The 25,468-nt window shown below is 43.3% G+C and overlaps 1 protein-coding gene and 1 long non-coding RNA gene across 15 annotated transcripts in view; both read left to right on the forward strand.

The window, feature by feature from the left end:
- Positions 1-25,468, forward strand: part of Mettl24 (methyltransferase like 24) — a 169,270-nt gene that overhangs the window by 126,704 nt on the left and 17,098 nt on the right. The gene's annotated exons all lie outside the window — the stretch shown is intronic.
- Positions 218-5,950, forward strand: LOC128118673 (uncharacterized). The gene is made up of 2 exons (XR_008221295.1): positions 218-5,219; positions 5,366-5,950. It is a non-coding gene; the product is annotated as an uncharacterized LOC128118673 (long non-coding RNA).

Below are 25,468 nucleotides of genomic sequence, written 5' to 3' on the forward strand. Positions count from 1 at the left end.
AGGCATGACAGCAGGAACAGAGAGCCGAAAGCTGGACTCTTCAGCAGCAAGGACAAAACAAAGAGAGCAAACTGGGAGTACAGCAAAGCTGTGAACTCGTGAGCCCAGCTCAAGGGATGTACTTCCTCCAGCAAGGCCAGACTTCCTACACCTCCCCAAACAACACACACCAGCTGGGGGCAAGTACTCAAATGTCCGAGCCTATGAGGTACACATTTCTCATTGAAAACACCACACATTTTCAAGGTTCCTTCACATTGTAGATTGACATCCTTTACATTATCAAAATGTCCTTCCTTTTTTATTTGTTTATTAAAAAAAATTTTTTTTTTTTTGAGATAGTGTCTTTCTATGTAGCCCTGACTGTCCTGGAACTCTCTGTGTAGACTCTCTTGTGCTCCAGGTGACCAGGCCACAGTAGGAACTGGGTAAGTGATGGGTGGGTAAAGGGGCCATCCCCACTTTTGGTGATTCATCCTCTTTGGAGTGTCTCCTTCCTGTTATCCAGGGTCCTCTATTTTATAGGATGGTGCTAGGAGTGATTGGAGAGGTTACTAAGGGGCCCCGCCTTTCCAGATCATTTCTATAGATCTCTGTATATCTAACACGTTTTCAGTTAGGTTCTTTTTCTTATTCTGCACTTCATCTAATATTTAGAGGTAGAGCTATTTCTACCAGAGATGCCCCTCCCTTGCCTTGCGGGTGTGAGGAGGAAGCTGCCTGTAGATGTGAGATGCTGTTAAGAAGCAAGGAGATATCACGGAGAGACTGCTCTTTCTTTTCTTGGAAAATTGCCTCCACTCTCCAGCTCTCTAAGGAATTGCTCTATGAAGAGCAGAGAGGCCTGTTGGTTGTTTTCTCATTTGGCTTACATCAGTAATATTTTGCTTAATTACATGCTGTTTATAGCTATTTTAAATTGAAGCTTCAGTCTTGAGACACCAAGAGAACTTCAGATATTAAGAATATATAGACATTATATTAGAGACTTATCTTCTTGTTCTTAGTTTTATAAAAGAATCATGTTTCTTTGCTTCCAAAAGTAGTAGAGGATACAGTTATTATTCTAAATTTTGTCATCATTATTAGCAATAGAGGCAAAGAAAGAGGCTGGTCACAGAAACATTTGGCTCAGCTCTTTCCTTCGAAAATTTTGTTCTTTGCATTTACCACGCTGTTGCCATTCCAATTAACTGAAGATATTGGTTATCTATCTAAAGGGACTTCTGAATTCCTCCAGGTTGCTCTGGTCTTGATATTGGCATGAGAGAGTCACATTGACGATATTGTCAGGATGTCTCTGGAACAGTTAGCACATGGTGGACCACAGTACCCATAAAGATGCTGCTGCCTTTCAATCAGAGACCAAAATGCAGACTTGGGCTTCAGCTCAGCACTAGAACACTTTCCTAATGTGCCAGAGGCCCTGGGTTTGATCTCTAGTACCTCCCCACCCCCACCACCAAAACAAACAAAAAAGCCAGAGAGGCCCCAACCAGCTTTACAATCTCTCAGCTGTGTGATGAGCACAGATGAAGCCCTCAGGGCCACATCGCATCATTTCTGCAGAAGGAGGACAATTCTTTCCGGGCAAGACAGTTGAGGGATTAAAGACAGAAGTCTGTAAAGCATGGTCACAGCACCGTTTGCTCCTTATAGAACTGTCCACTGGTTTAAATTGATCTAATGTCCTTAGGACCCCACTCTAATGTTGAGATGGCATGTTATGGCATGCCTGACAGTGTATTTCATTGCTCTTCTACTTCTTAATGATCATGGAGGATCGCTTTTAGGTCGATCATTTACTCAGATATTGTTAAAGGGGGAGGGAGATTGGTATTCTAGATTGGATCTTGGAAGTATTTGGAACAGAAACAGTGCAGAGCTGAGGTCCAAGCGTCCCTTTGGTGTCCTTGAGACTGATTTTGCTGTGGTGACAGATATGGGCATAATTGGTGTGTGCTCCAGATCAGCTGTCTGCTTCATGATGTCGGAAGAAATCTTGTAACTCTGAGCTTCCCTTGGGCATCTCCTAGAACACTGACGTGAATGGTCTGGGTTCTTCTGACATCTTTGATGGTGTTTTACACAGCAGGGGCTGTACTTTCCACTGTTCTTGCCCCATGCCATTCATTTCCTCTAGTTCCCCCACCACCCATTCTCCATCTTTGTAGCCTGTCTGAAGTCCCCCGTTACAGAATTTTGATACCTTTTGAGAGCTATATCAAGTATAGTACTAAATTTAATGTTCTGGAATTTTCTGGACAGCTTGAATTATCTGACTAAATCCAAGAGTGGCTGCTACCTATCCCTATCATCATTCCCATGCTGTGCCACTGAGCCGTGTTAAATAAAACCATCTCTCTTGATAGGAAAGGTCTGAACTCAGCGTGTGTGTGTGTGTGTGTGTGTGTGTGTGTGTGTGTGTGAGAGAGAGAGAGAGAGAGAGAGAGAGAGAGAGAGAGAGAGAGAGAGAGAGAATGAATGTATGTGTTTATGAGAGTCTCTGTGTAAGAGACTCTCACATACATATTCACTCGTGTGTGTGTGTGTGTGTGTGTGTGTGTGTGTGTGTGTGTGTGTGTGTGTTTGGGTGTGTGAACCAGAGGTTGATATCAGATATCTATCACTCTCCACATTTTATTTTTTGAAGCATAATCTTTCACGAAGCCTGGAGCTTGAAGATGGACTGGACGGGCTGGCAGTTGAGCCTCTGGGTTGCCTGTCTCCTCCCGTCCCAGCATGCACCACCTTGCCTGGCTGGGGATCCGAACTCAGATCCTGTGCTGCTTGTGTAGCAAGTACTTTGCCCACTGAGCCGTCTTTCCAGACTCTGAATTCGATTCCTAACCTGTTAAATTTCTCTAATATATCCTCACAGATACTTAGACTTTTTTTTTTCTTTTGAAGCAGGGTCTCACGTTACAAGCTGGCCTTGACCTCACTGTGTTTGGCTACAAGGATGACCTTGAGCTTTTCAGGTGTGCCCCACAGCACCCAACCTATGTGGTGTTGGGATAGACGCAGGACCTTGTCCCTGCTAGGCAAGCATTCTACTAAGAACTGCTTCTCCGGCCCCAGATGTCCCACCGCCTGACTGGATGGCTTTGCTTCCAATTTGCCTAAACCCTTCCATTCTATGCAGCGTTGATGATAATTTCTACTCTTTCTAATATTTTTTTCCAGTATTTGAACAATGAAAAATAATTTCACTCATCTTTCAGACCCTATTGCAAATGTCATTTCTCCCACAAGGCCTTTCTTCCAGCCATTTAGCTTTCACTGCATGAATGATGCATGCTCACTGTCAAAAATGTAGAGGACAGAGAACACAGGAGGGAAAAGGGAGACAAAGTTATGGTTAACTCTGGCATGGGTGACACCTGCTACTGGGATATGTAGTCCTTCATTCCAGATTTTTCTTTCCTATAGTATATGCGTTTTAACAAAATTACCACTATCCTACTATATATGTTATTTTATAACCAATTTTCTTTTCACTTAAAATATCTTGAACATTTCTGTGTTCATTAAGTATTTCATTTAGGGATATGGTAGTATCGTGGATAACAGCAAAAATCTGGAAACAACACAATTATCTTGTTGAAGGATGGAATAAACAAAAGTTGCCAAAGCCCAAAAGTATGATCAAATATTCAGTGACTATTAAAATAACTACCATATATCTGTGCTTTGCTAATGTGGAAAATATCTGAGCCAAACTGTTAAAGATTGAAAGCGAAGTGCCAGATGTGGGGGTATACTGTGACACCCACAATCTGAATAAAAATAAGTCTGCAACAGTTCCATGCTTGCATACGTGCTTTGAAACACAGGCCTTTATGTAAGCATACTGGGCATCCTTTAGGTAAAGGTACTGTCTTTGGATGCCCTTGGACAGAGGGATATTTTGAGTATTTAGCGTGAAGGTAGGGGGGACTCTGGGGTAGGAAAAAGACATTTCATTGACATTTTGAGGGGTTTGGACATTTTAAACATCTGTGTTTTATGGACATTTCCATATAATTGTATTAAATATTTGTCTACAATGTAACCTTGGATGGCTACATATATTCTAGTGAATAATTGCACTATAATGTATGGGATCACTTCTCAATTGATGAGGATATAGGCTACTTCAAGTTTTGGGCTACCCTGCACCATACAGCAGTAGCCTTTTTGTAGCTCTCACTAAATTACCCTCAAGAGACTTTGTGCTGTTTTATTTTTTTGACTGAGATCTTCCAGTGAATGTGATTGCTTATGACTTTGAATTCCCATACAACTCCATTTGCATATCTGGGCTATGGAAGGTAGCTGGGGTTTCTTCCACCATCAGAGAAGAGCAGTAGATGCACATCTTACATCCCTGAGTCCTTATTGCATCTCTAGCTATCTAAATGATAATGTATACACTTTAGACACTTTTAAATGTCAGAGACGGTGGCTGCCGTACTTGTTTCCTTTCCTGCTTCAACACAGAGCTGCAGTGAATCATTTCACACAGTGAGTGAACATCTTTCTACAATGATGGTAATGCAATTTAGCCAGCTGAATGTCCTGAGATAGCCCTGTTTGTAGACCACTATAAACCATACTCTGTAGACCCTCATGAAATACCAACGTCTTTAACAATTGAGCTAAGGCAATTTTACACACATATAAAAATACTTCTACATAAATATATATATCATAAAGTTGTGTAACCAAGCCACAGAACTGAGCAATGGTGACTGCTTCTGGCTTCCTCATTAATAATTAGTTGCCCCTGTCATTTATTTTTCTTCTATTGGCTCCTGGCGGCAGACAATTAGCAGTCAGTGCGGAGGTAAGAAACACTGATGAGTTTTGTCATGTGGGAAATTACCTTGATGCAAATAGCCTCTGCATAGACCACGAGTGAGGTGAGCTATCCCAGAGGTTATGGATCACAAATTAAGAGGCCTGAGTTACATGGTTTATTGAATCAATTAAAAACACACAGTGGGAAGTAAGGAGAGGGAGGTGGAGTACATTCACGTAGCAATGAACTAGAAGAACAATTCTGCATGAATCCTAATCAGCCGCCAGCCTCCCTCTTCCCTCTCCCTCTTCCTCCCTGCCTTCTCCATCTCCCTGTACCTTCTCCTTTCCCCAAGCTCTCTCTCATTAGCCTTCCCTGCAATGGTGGAGCAGTGAGGACCAGAATTAAGCAAGGAGACTCCTTCGAAGAGATGCAGGTAGAGGTGTTTTTTGTCACAGCTGTGAGCTCACTTATTTAGTTGGTGATTGATGACTTCATGAATACTGATTGACTCATGCACACTTAATGCTCATTATCCACTTGAATGTTTAATGAACATTTCTCTCCCTTTCTAATTCTTAGCACACGTACACTCTGTAACCAGCCTGGTAGGAGTGAAGATGTTCTAAAAGGACACTTGTGCCCTTCTCTTTGGCTATCAGACTGTTGAGACAGTGGACCCGAAAGGAACGGTAATTCTCCCAGGAATCTCTTGCTGGGAGAAGGAGAAGACTGGGAGGAGCCTGGTGCCTGCCAGAGCAGAGCAGAGCAGAACAGAGTGGTCTCCCAGAACGAGATTCATAACTTGTCAGATAATTGTGGGAGAGACTGGAGCTCAGACAAAGACGGACCCTGGACTAGGACTGTTTAGCTGTGCATGCCTCTTTTACTTCTATTTAAACCTAAACCTTATGCCAGGACCCTGAAGATGAGCTTGAAGGGGTCCCTGGGCCTCTGTTCTTTTTCCCAACATGGCCACGGTGGTCCAGGCTGACTTGTCCTAGCTGTCAAGGCCCAGGCTGTAACCCTAACAAATGGCTCTTAAGCGACTTGTTGACTATACAAGATATAAGTTGTGAACTTTGTATTTTCCATTTGCTGTCTCTGTCTTCTGTAGAACTAAATATTCTTAAATAAATAAATGGCCACTACCAGTTTAAAACCTAACACTGACAAAATTGTGTAGAGTAACTTCTTTTTCACCATTAACCCACTTCTGGGTTCAAACAAACACCTCTTTGCAGTCTTTGTGGAAGCCAAAGGCAATCAATCATCCACAGGTTGTCGTGAATAAAACGGTGAATAGAGTGAAGTATTCCACAACCCTGAACAGCCGTCATGGGCTTCCTTCTTATGATGGCTTACGAGTCACGCAAGACACACATGCTATGGTGCCTAAATGAGGTCCTGCTTTGCAAACATTTTACTTTTAAAATTACGTGTGTGTGTGTGTGTGTGTGTGTGTGTGTGTGTGTGTGTGTGTGTTAGGGTTTGTGAGTGTCGTGCCTGTATAGAGGTTCATGTGGAGGTCCTGTGGGAGAGAGTCACTTCTTTCACATGAGTAGTGGGGATCAAGCTCGGGTCATCAGGCTTGGTGGCACGGGTCTTCACCCTCTGGGCTATCTCACTGGCCCAGAAACTTTCCAGAAAAAAATATGTTGGCATTTTTAAAAAGTCCCCCAGTACCCAGGACAGTGTTTTATGACAAGTAGGAATTTTTCTCTTATGGTCGTATTCTGGTTAACTGAGATTTACAGATGGTCTGTCGAGGACGTGAGTTTGAGGGACAAAGTGTCTGGTCTCAGGCATAGTCCAAGTGAGCTCTTAACATTTCACAGAAATTAAAGGCACCAGTCACTGCGACTCCCTAGTTAGTTCCCGGTCTTTCCATCACATAGGTTTTAACACATGCTGTTTCTAAGAGGAACATACAGAGATCAAGTTTAGCACCTCCTGGCTTCCTTGTAAAGAGTTATACAGTATAGAAAAGCCAAAAGGACCAGCAAGGAACAGAAGCAAAAGGAATATTCTACCTGCCAAAGAGCTGGCTCTTGGGGTGCCCTGTACTCTTTAAGCACAAGGGAGCCAGAGATGAAAGACTTAGCATGCTCGTGAAATCATTGCCTTGGCCTGAAAAAAGTCACAGGAAGCAGAAAAGATAGGAATTTGGGTAGCAGTGCTGTTCTTAAACAACCTGTACATGCACACACACACAGGAACACACACACACACACACACACACACACACACACACACACACACACACAGGAACACACACACACACACACACACACACACACATACACACACACATATACACACACACACAGGAACACACACACGCACATGTGTGGACACGCATGCTAATGTCACTGACAGCGCACCTGGGAAATTTCTTCTGAGAGTCCCCTGAACTCTTTTCTCATGACTGGGTTTATCACAGGCAAGAGTTAAAGAAAATGTGTCATGTGAAGAATGTTGAATTCTTTCTCTTGCTTCTTCCACATTCTGTTATCAGTGGTATTCTTTCTGGAGTGTTTGGAGGAAATTCAGAATAATAAGTGTAGTTCAGCTAGAATATCCTTATGTGGGTCTTTTTATGTGCTAAGTGCTTTTAATCAAGATGGAAGAATGCTAATTTATTGAGATAGCAAAATATATTAAAGGAGATTAAGCTTCCTGTGACATTTTTTTCCCTGACAATTTCTTTACTATAATTTAAACTGCATATTTTGGAAAGCTCTTTCCACTTAGAGTGAATTTAACATCCAGAGATGAAATGTAAGATAGCGACTTCTTAGAAATTATTGGACAGCGAGTGATAAATGAATCCTGTTCCCTAGGCAACCACGTGGAAGGATGTAACATCCCCCAAACTCTTAAGATGAAGTTTAAGGTGGCAACTATTTTGGGTTTCAGCTTCCTCTGAAAGTGGTTTTTATTTCTCGAAATTACTCTCCAATACAGTGAAGTCTGCGCCCTCTCTGCTCGCCTTCCTAACGCACTCTTGTGTGCAACATCCCACCCCCCCTTCCTTTGATCTCAGACTTGCGGCTGTTAGAGGAATGGCCGCCGCCCTGGAAATGAGATCAAATTGAGGATGGAAACTAATACGGAGACAGAGCAGAGCAGAGCCATCTCGGCCATCTGTTAAGCTTTTGTCATTTCACCAAGCAAAGTGCCTGCAGTTCTCTGACCCGCTCGCTCTTGTGTGGTTTTCCTCTTTTCACTTTCCAGCAAATGTGGCGTGGCGTACTAAGCTTTCAGTGGAAGCCATTTTAATGGAAAAGTTGCTGGGATGAGTGCTCTTCTGATTCTTTCAGCAGACCTTTCTGTACCAGTGTCAAGTGCCATCTTGAGGGTGGAATCTTCTATGGTGAAGTAGCATCCTTTCTTATCTACCAACTTGGTCTCAGCTTTTTATTCTCCTTCCCCTGCTCTTTGTGTCTTTTGGTGATTTTGTTTCAGTATGTACTAGGCGACTGGGACCCGAGCACTGCTCCCTCAGGGAAGGCACCATGGGAAACCCCTGCAGAGGCCTGCCATTGGCACCTTTCAGAAATACAAGGACTAGTCATTGACACTTTCTCTCCACTGTGCCATCTATGACTGGGGGTATCTTGTGACCCCAGAGGTTCAAGTGACTTCTAGGAGGCCTCCCAATAAGAATCTTGCTTTAGCATATTCCAGTGGCTAGAGTTTATATTAATTAGTAATATTTGAAAGACATTTATTTAGAAGGCTGAGCTCATTCCTGCTCAACTATCTATCAACTACTTAAGTTATGGGGTCTAATTGGTTCCTCCCATGCCATGTGGTATTTGGCCAAGGGCATGGGAGTTGACTGACATGGAAAAGGAGACACTCTCCTATATGGTTAGTATATGCTATAATAAGGAAGCTCTGGCTGTCCAGGGGACATCTGCAGGTGAAGCTGTGGGTGTAAAGTCCCGGGGAGTGAGGAACGCAGGAACACAGAAAGAAGGGTAACAGGAGAAGCAAGTGCTGGGCACAGGATGCTGCCTTTTGCATTTTGGCGGCATCGTGGGGCTCTGAATGCACTCACTGCAGAGCACAGTGGTCCAATTTCCCCATGTGGGCCAGTGTAGGCTGGCCAGGCCGCTTGTGTGTGTTAAGTACCATCACACATCCCTCACTCCGGGTTTTTAGGTACATCTAAACCTTGGACATTGTGACACAGCATCATCTACCAACTTCACCCTCAAGAACTGTGCAGTAAGCTACAAAAGAAAATAAACCACACCCCAAAAAAATCTCATAATGGTTTAAGTAAGTTTATAATCTTTTATTGGGCCACATCCATGTCTATCCTGGGGTGCAGGTGGGACATGCCTGAGAGAGATTGGATTTGGGTTGTTGACTGGATTTGCTGGACCGTATTAAAAATGACTTAGTGTTCTAAAAATACTTTTTGAAGGTATCTTTTGCATCAAGAACAAGGACATTGCCCTCACAGATAGTACCAGCTCTAAGGATAGCACAAAAATCATATACGGTGTACACAGTGCCTCCATATTGTCAGAAGCTCGGGGAGTCATAGATGGGAAGGGGTTACAGGACAGACTCTACGTCAGGTGGTTCTTGGCAGTTATGGAGGGGTTTAATTTTTGTTTGTTTATTTATTTATTTGGTTTTTATTTATTCTTGTAGGGCTCAGGACTGAACCCAAGGCCTTGTGCATGGGAGGCAAGCATTCTACCCCTGAGCTACATCTCCAGCCTTGAAAGGCGGTGGAGTGGGGGGTGGGGGCGGTTAACAGACACAAGGATGTAGACATGAGAAAAAGAACAGGGGATTCTGAGGAAGACTGGAGACTCAGCATGTGTTGGGGACACAGAAGTCCTTGTGCTCACTGATAAGCACCAGAGAACCCAGGGATGTTAAACACACAGGGTTGTCTCTTCAAAGGAAGAAATGTATAACCTGTTTTCTGCCCAGAAGGCTGGGAATGGAGGTGGTTCATAGCCTGGTGACCTCTGTGCTATCTGTTGGATCAGGCCACATCTGGCTCTCCAAGGCTCCCACAAACAGGACCGTAGGTGATTAATAGCCTAGGGGACCTCTGCACTATCTGTAGGGCCAGTCCACACCTGCCCTTGTCCCCCAGACCCTGACAAACAGAACCAGAGGCAGTTACTAGCCGGGTGACCTTTGCACTATCAGTATGACTGAGACCATACCAGATCCTCCTCCAGGCCCTTAAGATCACACACGCAATCTACCTACAGAACCCATCTTCATGGACAAGGTGGCATGCACTTTGAAAAGAGTTTCAATGTAATCATACCTTAAGCTTTATTGTGCACATGGGGTTGTGTTATACCAGAAAACTATTTACCAACTTGTACTGTACTTAAACATGCCTAAAATAAACTGTCTGGTGTCAGACTCCAGAAGCTGGAACTAACACTGGCCCCTGAGTCACGCTGACCCGGACTTCCTTCTTGATTCACTGGGATCGACCCTATGCTGGGGGTTGTGCTGCAGGCTAGGAGGCAAACTCTGGAAACGGAGTCAGTCCTTCTGTAGCTGAAGGACACTTAGCAGAGATGCGTAAGCAAGCCTTCAATAATTGGTTTAAAATGAACTAAATCCTGGTGCCTAGTGGAAGCTGGACATTCAAGGCTCAGATCTCCCGAAAGAAATTGCAAAACTATTCCAGACAGAGCAAATGTTGAAATGGTTGATCGCAACCAGTGTTGGGGGACGGGGACACCAATCAAGTCTGGCATTTTAGCAGTAGCTGTCATATCTGTCAATAGACAGCCAAATTTAAAATGTGGACCCGTATGACATTGCTCCCTTAGTTATATTTTTAGGAGCAACTTTCATAGCAACAAATTTGTTTCTGAAAGGGAGAAGAATCAAATCCCACTGCAATAAAGTTGAAACATCAGAACATTTAAAACTCTTGTAAATAATTCATTTTCAAAAGAAGTACTCATTTCTAAAACACTAAAAATTTCTCTAGGAACAGATTTGAACTTTGCTGTTTTGTTTTGTTTGAGGAGAAAACAAAATTCATCACGTTTCCCAGGAACAGTAAGAGCTGGTTCTGTACTGTCAGCAAGTTCTCATGTTCTGCCAAGGATCCCATTAATACGAACTGTAGGTAACTCCAAACAAATATTTGATGTTTACTGTGAACCGTGCACTTGCCCTACTTTTGAATCTGGGTTTGGAAATCACTCCATAGATAACTGAGAATTGACTTTTCTGTGGAATATACTTAGAGAGGTTCTTCATGTGACCTATGAACACTTTTGTTGACACTTTTTGTCAACTGGGTTTTTCTCCTTCCTCCTCTTCCTCCTCCTCCTCCTCCTCCTCCTCTTCTTTGTTTTGTTTTAGTTCAAATGCATATCTGAGTAAAATATTCCAGTAAATAGATCGAGAGCTCAAAATTTGGGAAACGACAAATTGAAAAGGTATGATTTTAACTGAAAATGTTGTATTCAACACAAATTCAGTAGATGCCCATTGAATTACTGAGGCTAAGTCATCAAATTTGGCAACTCCACTTGAGAAGAACACCTTGTTTTTCCTCCCTCGATGCTCGGCAAGATGAGTGAACACACGTGTCCCCTCAAAGGTATAGCATGCCAGCAGAATCGCAGCAACCTTGAACTTAGAGGAACTTAAGTTACTGGTGTAAAGCCCCACAAAAGACTTGGCTCTCCAGGGACTCCAAATGTTGTAAGTTCCAGGAAAAATGCCATTTGACACCATTCTGTCTAACATGATTCAGAGTCACCGTGGGTGCCTAAAATAGGTCTGCCTGAAACGACCCATTCTCTGGAATACGGAACGCACATCGTATTTAGAGAAAGTTTTCATGGTGATAGGTTAACAGTGGTCTCCTGACCTCCATAAATGATGTCTGCACACTGGCAAGCTGCATTCGACTGTGTTTCCATTGATAAAATGCCAGTAAAAACTCCTCCAGCTCCAGAACTAGTGCATTGCCTCATGACTGAAACCTCCAGGCCTCAGAGGCTCTTCTAATGAAGGAACGTAAGCAAGAGGACAGAGAATCTTGGGACTTCTGTTTCAGAAACTGTGGAACTACAACTACCAACATCAAACGGGATGATGAAGGTCTTGGCTGACAATCCACAGAACGCTGTTTCGTACCTTCAGTCTGTACTCTGGACCAACACATACACTTAAAAAAATCTATTATATATATTGATTTCTTTGATTCTATTAGAAGAGTATTTTTGGGGTCATTTTTAAAGGATAGCCATTTGTCAAAATGCCCACGTCAGGCACAGTACTCAAAGTATCTTGGCATGTTGGCAGCCGTCCTGCAAGTTTCCTTGCTGTGGAGTTGGGAAAGGAGCAGAGAGGAGAAATCTCAGCTTGAAGTCCCGTGGAGCAGTCCTCCACTCCTTCACGTCCTCCTCTTCTACCTCCCTCATAGCAAATGGAGGACTGTTTACATCACATGAACACCTGTGGTGAGTCCTCTGCTCCTCCAGGGTGCTGCCTCCCTTTCTTGCTTCTGGATCTGCAATCTCCTCAGCTTGTGCAGTTCAGAGATCACCAGGTGTGAAATGATGGATGTTGTGAAACATTAAAAAGAGAATGTCTCACTAAATTCCAATTAGCACGAGACTACACTTGCAATCAGGTTTTCCAGGAAGGTTGGCTCTCATGCTGCCGTGAGGTTCCTTGGAGGTCAAATTGTGGGACTAGATCTTCACTACTACAAGATTAAAAAGAAAAAATCCCAGGACACATTGCTGAATTCCACTCATGGGAAGCACAGGCTGCCTGCACATGCCTCCAGAGTGTTCAAGTTAAGATGCAGAAATGATCTTTGCCTGAAATCTAAGGGAGTTGCTTATGAATATTAAACAGATGGCCTTTAAAAATAAAACAACCCTAAAGTCCATAAGAAACAGATCTCAGAATTATACACACCATGTGATGTCGGTTTTTTTTCCCAAAGTAATGAAATGCTGCAAGAAACACCACAAAGTACTGTGAGGAAGACAGTCGCTTCTTTTGGGGGAGCTGGGGGAGTAGATAAAGGGTAGAGCACGTGCCTCACAGATCTGAAGCCTTTGGTTCAGTCTCCTGGTACTGAGGAGGAGAGGAGATGGGGGATGGGGGGAGAGAGGGAGGAGGAGGATGCAGGGACAAGAGGAAGGGCTTGTCTGTGTACCAGGAGGTAGAATGAGTTTTTCTTCTCTTCCGTATACCTTTTTGTATTTTCTTAGGTGTTAACAAATACCATGTCATATTTTTTCAAAATGGAAACAAACTCACAGTTTCCCATGTTGTTATCCCTTTCTGGGGTATGGAGAGGCCTGGGCGGGGCTAGGATGACACTTAGCTTTTTGGTATGTTGAGTCTTAAGTAATTTTTTTTTTGACAATTTAATACCTAACATAATCGTGATTGTAGACTTGGCTCCTTCCAAATTAGACCCAGACCTGAATTTGGCATTGAAAAGAGTTACAGAATCTATTTTTTTCTGATTTGCAAAAGGGTAAATTACTTGGAGAAAACCTTCTGTAGCAGGAACAAGGGACTTTGTAGCACTTGGTTCAGCTTCTATTGATGAAAATGATGGCCTTCTTGTTATTAGATAATCAAGTACACTTATGTGGAATTTTATAAAACATGAAATGGCAAAAATTGTCCTGTCCCCAAATTATTCCATTATTTCCATAAGGAAACCAAGATAATACTGAACAACTGCACTGTTATTCTAAAGAAAATACAAGAACAGGGAGGTCAGGGGACACCAGTTCCTAGAATAAAATTAGGTTCAGTGTATGTGTTACTGTGTGCACCTTGTCTAAAGCCAGGATGGATGGCTGCTACCCTCCCCCCACCCCACCCCGGGGTGAGCAGCAGGTGGACTGTGCGTGTGAGAAAGCTCATCGAGACTCGTCACTGCTAGACCACACGTGCTTTTCTCCTGTCTACCACGTGTGTCACGGGAACGAAAAGTCCCAAATCCTCAACAATGTCCCACTTTGTGTTTGTGTCCTTTACTATTCCAAATCTGTAAGGACATGAGGTAAGAATGCTTTGAAGTCAGATTCCTTGTGACCCTGACTCTGCCTAGTAGTATAATCCCAGCCCCCCCCCCCCCCCCGCACCCCCCCCCCCCGCCCCCGCATTATAGCTGCTATGCAAATATAACAGGAAGTTCAAGTCCTGCTGCTACTTGACTTTTTCTTAACTATTTTTTCCTTGTTTGGCTTTCAGCCATGCATCGAGTGATTTCTCTTCTCTTGGGCAGAGTTTGGTGTGTATGTCTTGATGATAAACAGGGGTGGTTTTACCACAAAGTTGGTGAAACCTGAGTTTTAGAGCTGCTCGTTTGCATAGGTCACAGGCCCCTTGAGAAGACCCATAGCTAATTCTATATCCGGTGTAGTTATAATTTTTGCAATTTTTTGCTTGTTTTACATTTGTGGAGATTTGTTATATGCTTTTGGGGTGTTTGTTTGTTTGTTTGTTTTTTGGTAGGATTTTATGTAGCCCAGATCAACTTCAAACCTGCCATGTAGCCAAGGATAGCCTTGAACATCTGCTGCTCCTCCACCCTCCCGAGCACTGGGTTGATTAGGTGTGTGCCATCATGAGCTGCTGCTTATATTCTTCTTCCTCTTATTTTGCTTGTTTGTTTTTGAGACAGGCTATCACTGTGTAGCCCTGGCTAACCTTGAACTCACAGATATCCACCTGCCTCTGCCTCCCAAATGCTGGGGTTAAAGTATGGGCCACCATGCCAGCCTTTCTTCCTAGGGCTCCTCAAATTGAGTAAGCTTCAAACTCCTCAGAATCTCAGTCTGTCCGAGTTATAAGTTAATTTTTTGGGGAGAGGGGGGTTGGAAAGACTTGACATTTTCAATGTACAATTATCTAAAAGGAATAGCGTGTGTGTGTGTGTGTGTGTGTGTGTGTGTGTGTGTGTGTGTGTGTGTGTGTATTTGTGTTGAATGGTGCATATGTCTCCAGTTCATGTGTGTGGAAGACAGAATACAACTTCGGGTGTCATTCATCCTCGTTTTCAAGACAGGATCTCTCACTGACCGGGTGCTCACCAAGTGATCCAGGTTGGCTGGCCAGCAAGTCCCAGGGATCCGCCCATCTCCACTCCCCAGCACTGGGATTACAGACACACACCAGCATGCTTAGGGTGTTGTTGTTTGTTTGTTTGTTAACATGGTTTTTGGGGTTCAAACTCTAGTCTGTGTGCTTACGTGGCCAGCACTTTACCAATTGAGCTATCTGTCTCCCCAGCCCCTAAAATGAATAATAGTATGGGAGCATTATAAGACTAAAGATGGTATTTTCTTGTTTCACTTGAGGGCCTGAAAAAAATGGTTTGTCCCCCCCCCTCCCCCCGCCCCAGAAAACAAGCAAAGTCTGTTCTTTCATTAGCAAGATGGCTTAACGAAGTAAAGGTACCGGCCACCAGCCCTGACAACCTGGCTTCAACCCCTGGGACCAATGTGGTAGAAGGACAGCATCTACTCCCTCCCATTATCCTCACATCATAAATAAATAAATAAAATGTACTGACCTGTAGAATCCATGGGTGAGTCCCAACTAGTCAGTATCCGGTTTCTTAAAGATGCTGTGGAACTACAAATGTTTGGAATAGAAAAGATGAGAGCGCTCAGTTAAGTAGCACAATGCCTCAAATTCAGTGTTTTCGTACTAGAAGAACTGGCTGGGTGGTTTTGATGTGGAGTTTTGTTATGCAATGTGAAGTCTAGACAAAGGGAGGGTGGCATGGTGTGTGGTGGTCAGAGGAACTGTGGCAGGGGACTTGGTTCTGCAACAAAGGGAGAGAGGCAAGAAGGAAATGTGGGAAACTGGAAGAAGAGTGGAGATTCCAGAATTTAGAGGTGACAAACTGAGCATGCTGGATAAGAACAAGGGATTTGCAGGTGGTAGTTTCCTTACGTTGTTGTGACAGAGTATCTGAGAAAAACAACTGAAAGGAAAGAAGATGTAGTTTGGCTCGTATTAGCAGATGTTTTACGCTGTGGCTATCTGGCGCCATTGCTTTTAGATTGTGTTAATGTAGAAATATCACAGCTGGAGGGGATGCCATAGAAGAGCAACGCACCACATGGCAACCAGCAGAGGGGACAGGAGAGGAAGGATCTGGGGACAAGGTAGTCCTTTCAAATCCACATCCTCAGTGACTTTCTCACACCTCACAGCCCGTTCAGCTGTGGAGTCATCCATGCACTGCCCCCAACTGATGTTAACACCTTCATGTTCAAATCGCCTTTCAACAGGGCCACCAACTGGGAACCAAGCCTTCCACACTACAGTCATGTTGAAACCATGGCATTCTGTCCCTACCCCCCATAGACACAAATGGCTCGTGTCTGTCTCATAATTCAAATGCACCAAGACCTGTTAAGGTCTCAACAGTTCCCAACAGCACTTCTCAAAAGCCCAAGTTTAATGTCTCAAGACAAGCTCTTCACTAAGAGCCTCTGTAAAATCAGTAAGAAAGTTACGTATTTCCAACATGCAGCGGTGGGATAGGGTACAAACTCCCATTCCCAAAGGAAGAAATAGAAAAATAGTAAGAAGGACTAGAGAGATGCCCCAGTGGTTCAGAGCACTGATTGCTCTTCCAGAGGACCTGGATTTGATTCCCAGCACCCACATGGCAGCTCACAGCTGTCTGTAACTCCAGTTCCAGGGGATCTGATGCCCTCTTCTGGCCTCTGTGGGCACTGCATACACATGATGCAAGCAAAAGAGCCATATACATAAAATAAAATATTAAAAATTATTTTAAAAAGAAATAAAACTATCAAGGAGATACCAGACTAAAGCAATTTTAAAACTCAGCAAGGCAAAATGTTGCATGATATTTTGTTTGTGTTCTGACAAATAAAACTTTCCTGGAGATCAGAGGGTAGAGCTAGCCACTAGTTAACCATAGAGGCCAGGCAGTGGTGGCACACAACTTTAATCCCAGTACTAGGAAGGTGGAGACAGGAATATAAGGCGGGTGGAGACAGGATCTCATGCCCATTCTGTCTGAGGATTCATAGAGACAGGATCCCCACCCATTCTATCTGAGGATTCATAGAGACAGGATCCCCACCCATTCTATCTGAGGATTCATAGAGACAGGATCCCCACCCATTCTGTCTGAGGTTTCGTAGAGACAGGATCTTGCCCCTGCCATTTGGTCTGAGATTTCATAGAGGTAAGAAGTCTCTAGTGGCTGCTGCTCTGCTTCTCTGATTTTTCAGTTTTCACCCTTGATATCTGACTCCAGATTTTTATTGTAAAGACTAATTATGATCGCACTTCAGCAAACATTAAAACATCTGGCATCTAGGTGGCAGGGTGTAAGTCCCAAAAGCTTTGGGAAGTCCTGCTTTAGTCCTTGCCAGTTGCAGCTTACGTGGGCTCTGTCAGAGGCTGACTATTTATTTCCTGTTCTGACCTGTCCATATACCGTGTCATCTGCCAGACCTTCCTTTGCAGCCTGGGCAGAAGCTAGAATCTACAACTCATTTTCTCCATGCCTGCAAAATTAGCATCGTACAGGCATTGATGAGGCCTGACGCCAGCTGTACCTTGGCCAAGCACACTCAGACCACAGCAGTAGCCTCTGTGTCCCTGGATAGATTAACATAGGGAATACTTCTTCAGGTGGCCCTTCTTAAATCAAGATCTTGAGTCCGTGATCAGTGGGGCTCAGATGCTGGGATCAGCAGGCGTCTGTCCTTTTGTCTCACTGTAAAGTACTTAGTTTTTTCCATGGTGTTAATCATTTTGGTCACCATTCCTTGACTCCAATTTTAAATATATTCTCTCAATGTTCCTTCTCTTCTGCTTTTTGCTTCCAATTTTCACCATAAATCTGGACCAAAGCAGCCAGCAATAATCATATCTGGATACAGTGCTACCCTGAAATTTCCTGGGTCAGAAGCCCATCACTCAGCCTCTACAAAGTCCTAGGGCCTGGACAAACAGGAGACAAGCTCCAAGCCACAGTGCCACAAGAGTGGCTTCAAGTTTAGTCCCCCAAACCATCCTCATTTCCAACTGAAACCTCATAATTCAATCCTCACTGCACTTTCTCTTGGCATGCTGGTCTTCTACACTCCTACCAGAACCACCCACTAAGTTCTGCGTTCTGCTTCTCCAAGTATCTCTGATTCTCTCTTTAAATTCTCTCTGATGTCTCTGAACCTCGTGATCAGTGTGGGGGTTTGAACGAGAGTGCCCCTCATAGGCTCATATGTTTGAATACCTGGTCCCCAGTTGGTGGAATTGTTTGGAAAGGATTAGGAGGTACGGCCTCAGTGGAGGAGGTGTGGTCTTGTTGGAGGAGGTGTGTCACTGGAGGTGGGCTTTGAGGTTTCAAAAGCCCACATCAGGACTAGTCTCACCCTCTCTCTCTGACTCCATCTTGTGGATAGACGTAAGCCTTCAGCTACTGCTCCAATGCTATGCCTGCCTGTCTGCCACCATGCTGCCCATGATGATGGAAATGGACTTGGTCTCTGAAACTGTGAGCAAGCCCCCAATTAAATGCTTTCTGTTATAAGCTACCATGGTCGTGGTGTCTCTTCACAGCAATAGAACAGTAACTAGGTCAGGAATAGCCACTAATTGGGGAGCAAGCTTCTGATACACGAGCCTTCTGAGAGAATCCTTTATATCCAAACTGCAAAAGATAGAGGCCTGTAACTTTAAATAGATGTAAATTATTAGCCTACTGCACCACCATTCACCACGTCCTCATGGAAGTTTTCAGCTCTGAACAATTTTTAAAATATGAACCCCACTCTTTGTAACTAGCCAAGAAGAGTAGTATGTGATTCATATATGTAAAATTAGGTTGAGTTGCGTTTGGAAAGAAAACAAAACAGAACAGTGGCTTAAACAAGAGAAAATTTTCTTCTTCTTACAGGAAAGAAGTCTAGGTAGTACAAGTTTCATATGGAGATGCCAAGCCATTGGGGTGCACACACTGTATCTAGCTTTTCCTCATTTCATCCTTAAAATATAACCCTTCTCTTGGTCCAGAAATAATGTTTAAGGTCCAGCCATGAGAACCTCACACCAAGCAAAGATGTGGAAGACACACTAAAGAAACTCACTGGAAATTTCATTGGATAATTTTATCTTACTTGGTAGACTTTTGTTACCTTATTGCACAACTCTGGAGAAATTTGAAAACAGAGCCTTTTCCCAGGGCGTAGATATACACATAAATACAAAATAAAAATAAATGTTAAAGTTTTTAAATGTGCCAGGAGATTGCTCAGTGGTTAAGAGAACATGATGCTCTTGCAGAGAACCCAAGTTAGAGTCATCTGTAAATCAGGGGTTTGTTGCTGAGAAAGAAAAACAAATATGGATGGGTGTGTGGGTAAGAAATAGCTCTACTGAGATAGTTACCCTCTGAAATACCATATTTTTACATGTTACATATGAACTATCATATCAAAAAAGTTGCTATTTCACCCATTTTGTAAATGCATTTCTCAGAGAATTTTATTAATCTAAGGACTTTTATTGATCAGAAATAGATTTAGAAAATGCCAGATTGTGCTTTTGGTTCAAAGAGATCCTTGGCAGAGAGGGATGCTGGGAGGCAAAAGAATGATGTGCATCTTACTAAAATACTAAGGTCACCAACTGGCTAGTCTTTCAGTCTCCCCTGCATCTTCCTCCCCTTTCTCTTCATGCCTCTTCCCTTCCCTCCCTCCCTCCCTCCTTCTATCTCTGTCTCCCCTCCCCTCCTCTCTTGTTCCCTTCTCTTTCCTCTCCTTTCCTCTCCAAGCCGTGTTTGAGGTGTAGGGTTTTATCACTGAATAAGTAGTTTGTGATCTTAAACGTGTCATTTGGACCTTATCTTCTAAGTGAGGAAGTTGGCCGGGTGCTCACAAAGCCTGGAATAGTAGACTCTAGCCTGTAACACAGAGTACAAGAGAAGCATTGGTCATCCCGCTACCCACCCATCACCCATCTATTCATAAGAACCTCAGCTATGCCTCCACTCATCCACCCACCCCCCCGCCAGCTCATACATCTCTCAGATACTGTGGAGCATCCTGGGAGTGTGCTAGAGGCTGGGGGTTCCAACCCAGCCATCAGCTCTGCTGAAGCTCACAGTGTTCAGGGCTCTCCTCTCTTGATGGATGAAAATGTAACTGAAGAAACTGTCTTCAGTAGCGCCTGCCCGTGTGCCGTGTACAGATGACTCTTGGCTATCATGTTTTAAAATGCCTCTGTAAAATTCCTGTAGCAAACTTTAATATTGCTTCTGAGCTATGTCTCCAAACATGGGAGTTAAGAAGCATAGAAAACACATTTTGATATTGGCTTAGACACTCATTTGAAATTTTATTTTTAATTTTTAATCATTTGTATATGGTTGTGTCTGTGTGTGGGTCTGAGAATGTATGAGTGAAGATACCCATGGAGTCCAGAAGAGTCAGATCCCCTGGAGTTATGTGTGGTTGTGAACAGCTTGGTGTGGGTGCTGGGAACCAAAGTCAGGCCCTGTGCAAGGGCAGTATGTGTCCCTAACCACCGAGAAATCTTCCCATTCCTAAAGAACCACACTCCTAATGGTTTTCGAATTATAGATTTTATGAAGAACTAGTAAAAATAGCAAGCGCTGTCACTGAGGAACCCAACTCTGCTCCAGGTGCTCATGGGTACATGACGTGGTGGTTCACGTACACTTCTTGTTAAGCTGCAATATGGTCCTATGGTGTGGACTCTGTTCTTATTCTGCCAGTCCCTGAAAAGCTAGCCTGTCCCAGACCTTTCGATTCAACACTCTGCTCCAGATCCAAGGTTGCCAGCCATTACACTGTTCATCGAAAAGGGTTTCAGGTAGACAAATGCGTTTTCATCCCCACTTCCAGGGAATACAACTCTCACCAAAAGGCTGTGAGTGTAGGAGACTTTGACCTGATGGAATCATAATTTAAAAAGGCAGTTGATTGTAAAACCACCATCCATCTTCCAAAGCCAAGTCTCGCTTATGTGCAGACCCCTTTCCGCATCTGCTAACGAGAAGGGGAGAAGCTAGCCCGAGCTGAGGGTGAGTCTTGGACATGCACGCCATGAACAGCTCGGCCGGTGTCATCGCCACAGATGCTCCAAGTGTGGTCCTTGGACCGGCAGCACCACCGTCAGCTGGCTTCAATTAGAAGTACAAATACCCAGCTTGCACCGTATCTGCCAAATCAGAGACTGCTCACAGAAGCCCTGCGGATGATTGGGATGTATGTAGTACTCCGCACAGCACCAGCAGAGAATCTGTGAGAAAGTGGGGCATGTCTCACATAGTACTCACTTGCCATGTGCAGTGACAGAGTACTTGGAGGTCTGAAGAACAATTGTGATGTGATGGGCACATATGGTGAATGGCCACTTTACAGAGCAATACAGACGAACAGCATTCATGAATCCTTTGTCTCTTCTACTGAGCCCAGAGGAAATCATCTTTATGTGATTTTCCCAAGCAATTGTGTGTACAAACATGTTTGTGTGTGCAGGTGTGTGCATATACTCACATCCGTTCTTACTTTCTGCATTTAACTCTAGACCTCACCCACAGCTAATCTCTTTCTTATTTTCATTCAAAGGACAACGTTTCTCCTCAGATTTCAAGATGGCCTTTTTAACAATCTTAATAACTCAGTAAGTTAATTTTGTTTCCCTCTAAATCAGTGCTGGAGATTCCTGTATTCTTGCATTTGGGCCATGCTTGATGTCCACAGGCCCCAGCATGTTCTGGGATCCAAGCACCTCCACCATCCAAAGAACATGTTTCTGGAGAGCATTTTTAATAGGTGCTCACTCACTTGATTATTTACTTGTTTGAACACTTGTTCATTTAAACTCAGCTTGAATTCTTTGGTAAAGCTGGCTACCTGGCCAAAAATAAGTGCTTATAAATGCTTAACCTTATTTTCCTGTAAATTCTAGGAACTTAGTTCTGTTGATGAGTGTTTTTAAGTTCCTCCTTGTTTTAAAAATTATTTAGAATGTTTGCATCAATGCAATATGTCAGAAGAATAGACGAACCAGGGGATGTAACTTTTAGTCATTGAGCTCGGACCTCACAGACCCATGGGCTGTTTTCAGGGGCCCAAAGAGATGGGGAGGAAGAGACTGCCTGGCTCTGTCTTTGGTTCTGCAGCTTCCTTTCTGCCTGATTTTGTCTTGGTGTGGCGTGAAGGGTGTGTGTGTGTGTGTGTGTGTGTATGCACTCGTGCGTGCGTGCGCACATGCAGAGGCATAGGCCAGAGGAGGACTTCAAGTGTCTGTCACTCTCCACCTTACCCCCTTGAGACAGGATCTGTCACTGCACCCGAAGTTCACTGTTTTCTGGCCAACCAGCGAGCCCCACGGACCCTGCCTCTACCCCTCAGTGCTTTTTACGTGGGTTCCAGGATCTGAACTCAGGTCCTCACACTTGTGAGACAAGTGCACTTAGCCACTGGCTGTCTGCCCAGCTCTTTAGCTTATTTTTCCCCAGGTCCCTGGTACAGTCACAATAAATTGTGCTGCTTGGTCCCTTCCAAATGTAGGTCACCAGTATCCTGGCTTTATTTCCCAACTTGTCACGGGCTCAGGCATCACTTGTCCCTAACTTGGGTATCTGAGGTCAATCTTGGCATCCTCTCACTAAGCCAGCAGCTCTTTGCCCAGCAGCCTTTGGATTCTTCCATCAAGCTGGATGTCTGGGAAAACATCCTTTGTAAATGTTACTCTCATTTTCTTTTAAACTCACAGCATGCTGCTCCCCGCAGGGGTCGCTTCTCAGAGCTGCTTACAACGTGGAAATATTTCCCTTTATTATTAGTTCAGAATTGGTCTCAGATTAGCTTAGAGTGACCCTCTGTGCTTCTCATTATGTGCAGGGCCAACCTTGTCTCACTTTCCCTAGTGGTAGCAGAAAATTTGCAAAGTCCCATTTCTGCCAGCTCACAGTGTTAATTGAACTTGATTTAGTGTGTTTTAAAGCTCTAGAGGAGACTTTTAATTCTCTCGCTCACATGAAAAAAGGGATAGTTTGCTCCGTTTTTCTACAACACGATCCCTTTCTAGTGTGGTTGAGCATCAGTTTTTCTGGGTGTCTGTCTGTCTTCCTTTAAGTCTTCCTTGACATATAAAAGCTTTGGGTTATTTTATCATTACATAGCCACTTTTCTTAATTAAACTAAAAAGAAGGGAGAATTGATACTTGTAAACTCTGACTGAATATTGACCCAAAATGTAATAGAGAATTAATATACCTTGATTTCTTGGGATGGTAAGTAATTGATGATAATTTAATTTTTTTAAATATTCATAAGTAGATGATGAGTCAAATAACAATTAAAATATGAGATCAATTACAAAACTCAATTTATGCACTTCTTTTCATGAGCCTTTTACAAAATAAAGAATGTCTGTAAATCTCTCACTGTATGTGATCTAAGCCTCAAATCCAGGCAGCTGCTGATGAAGAAGGAATTGTGTTTGCCTCAGTGGGTCACCATTGTCCTTGAGTAGGTGGTTGATAAGCTGGTGGTTTGTTGCTGACAATTGATTGGTGTAGCTTCAGGTCTTAGTCACAGAGTTTGATTAATGAATAATCTTCTTCATTACTGATGAGAGTGGCCAATCTTAAATTGCGTGTATGTTTTCCAGGTTGGAAAAAAAATCTATACCCTTAAAATTTACTATAGAACAATGCGTATCAGAAACATTTTTATTTAAATGATTCAAATCAAAAATATAAATAGATAACTCACCAAATATTTAACTTAAATTGACCTATTCTGTTTGTTCTTTCTTTAAAAGACTTTCAAATTTCTGTGTGACCCAGTGACATAAGGACACAGGTGGGTTTGGCATGCTACAGAACAGAATTGAGGGTGTAAGCCAGTGATAGAGCATGCCCAGTGTGCTCGAGATCATTGGTACCACATTTGGAGGGAAAGAGTGTCCATGACTTCAGGTAAGAAAACGAGCCATATGTTGACGGGTGACAGAGAAGAGCCTCTAGATCTGTTCCATTCGCTCTAAGTCTTAGCACAACCTGGCTGTCCCTCAGTGTCACAAGTGCAGATCCAGTTGGGGCAACAGGTTGACCCTCTGCTTCTGGAGATTTATGTCAAGAACATTGTTGAACGTGTTCGAAATCTCAGCTCATTGATTGTATCCATTTATAATATTATCAGTTTTGGGAAAAACTTGAATGTCTATCTGAAGGGGAACTTTATAACTTTATAATGGTGAAGCCATTATAAAGACCATCCTAAAAAAGGTATGAGTGGGAGCTTTCAAACTTAAAGCCAAATGGGAGTGTTCTCTTTCCATATGGTTTTTCCTCTTCCCTGTAGATTCAAAATATTAGATAAGAAATGAAAGGAAGGGGCTGGAGAAATGGCTCAGAGGTTAAGAGCACTGGCTGCTCTTCCAGAGGTCCTGAGTTCAAGTCCCAGCAACCACATGGTGGCTCACAATCATCTATAATGAGATCTGGTGCCCTCTTCTAGCCTGCAGGCAGAACGTTGTATACATAGTAAATAAATAAAATATTTTTTTTTTTAAAAAAAGAAAGAAATGAAAGGGAACGGCCCTCATGAGGGGGTGTGTGAGTATCTCACCCACTGACGGCTATCATAACCCTCATCACTTCAGTCTGCTTCGTAAGGGAGACTCAGAGGCTTAGCCGGAGAAAACATTTTAGATGGAAATTCACTCATGTGGAAATCCATTCAGAATCTGTCACATTAGGAAGCACATTTGAGGCTGGAGGTGGACTGCAAGAGAACAGCATCGCCCAACATGGGGGGCCCTGGGTCCAGTCCAGGCACAGCAGAAGTCAAAACAGAGGTAAAGCATTAACTCCAGCTCTCTATAAAATCGAGTTTCAGTCATGCTCACTTAGGTTGTACTCTTTACTGTGTGTGTTGATCCTTCAGGAGACAGTTTTTTAAGATCTTGAAAAGTTGTTTTTAAAAATTCTTTTCTTTTACTTATTTGAGTTTTCATTTTTTAAGTGATTATAATTTATTATTTAATAATTTTGTAAAATATCTAATAATTTCTAGAAATTGTAGCTTTGAAATACATAGAATTTGATGTGCCAATACCATCAAGTTTCAAAAAGACGTCTGTCAATAGCATTTGGATCTGTTCTAGTTATTGATTATGGCCTAAGTGAGGGAGCTTACAGACTTTAAGAACTGATCATTTTATTAACTCATCACTCATGAGGGCTAAAGTTTGGGAAGGACTCTGCTGGATGGTTCTGGCTCAGGGTCTCTCTTGTGCCTGGAAGTCGGGAGTCTGACTTCATTTGAAGCAGGTCTCTCTCTTCAAATGGCTTCTCTGCTAGGCTCAGTCATTTGGACTTTCTTAGAACATGACAACCTGAAGGACAGACACTGTGCATGTGGTCGCTTCTAAGATTGAAGGTGTGAATGAGCGAGGTAGAAGCTGCATTGCCCTTCTGTGGCCCTGGCAGGGCTACAGCAAGACATAGGGAACCCATCCGGTCTTAAGGTAAGCAGGATTCAAGGGTGCCAGCTACATGATTTGTAGGGCTCAGTGAAAATGAGGTGAAGAGTCTCTTGTTTAGGCTTTCAAGGAAGTGACTGCAGAGCACAGAGCAAGTTTAGGACACGTGTG

This window comes from Peromyscus californicus, unplaced genomic scaffold, assembly GCF_007827085.1.
Source record: "Peromyscus californicus insignis strain IS unplaced genomic scaffold, ASM782708v3 Scaffold_22__1_contigs__length_63687245, whole genome shotgun sequence".
Lineage (NCBI taxonomy): Eukaryota > Metazoa > Chordata > Mammalia > Rodentia > Cricetidae > Peromyscus > Peromyscus californicus.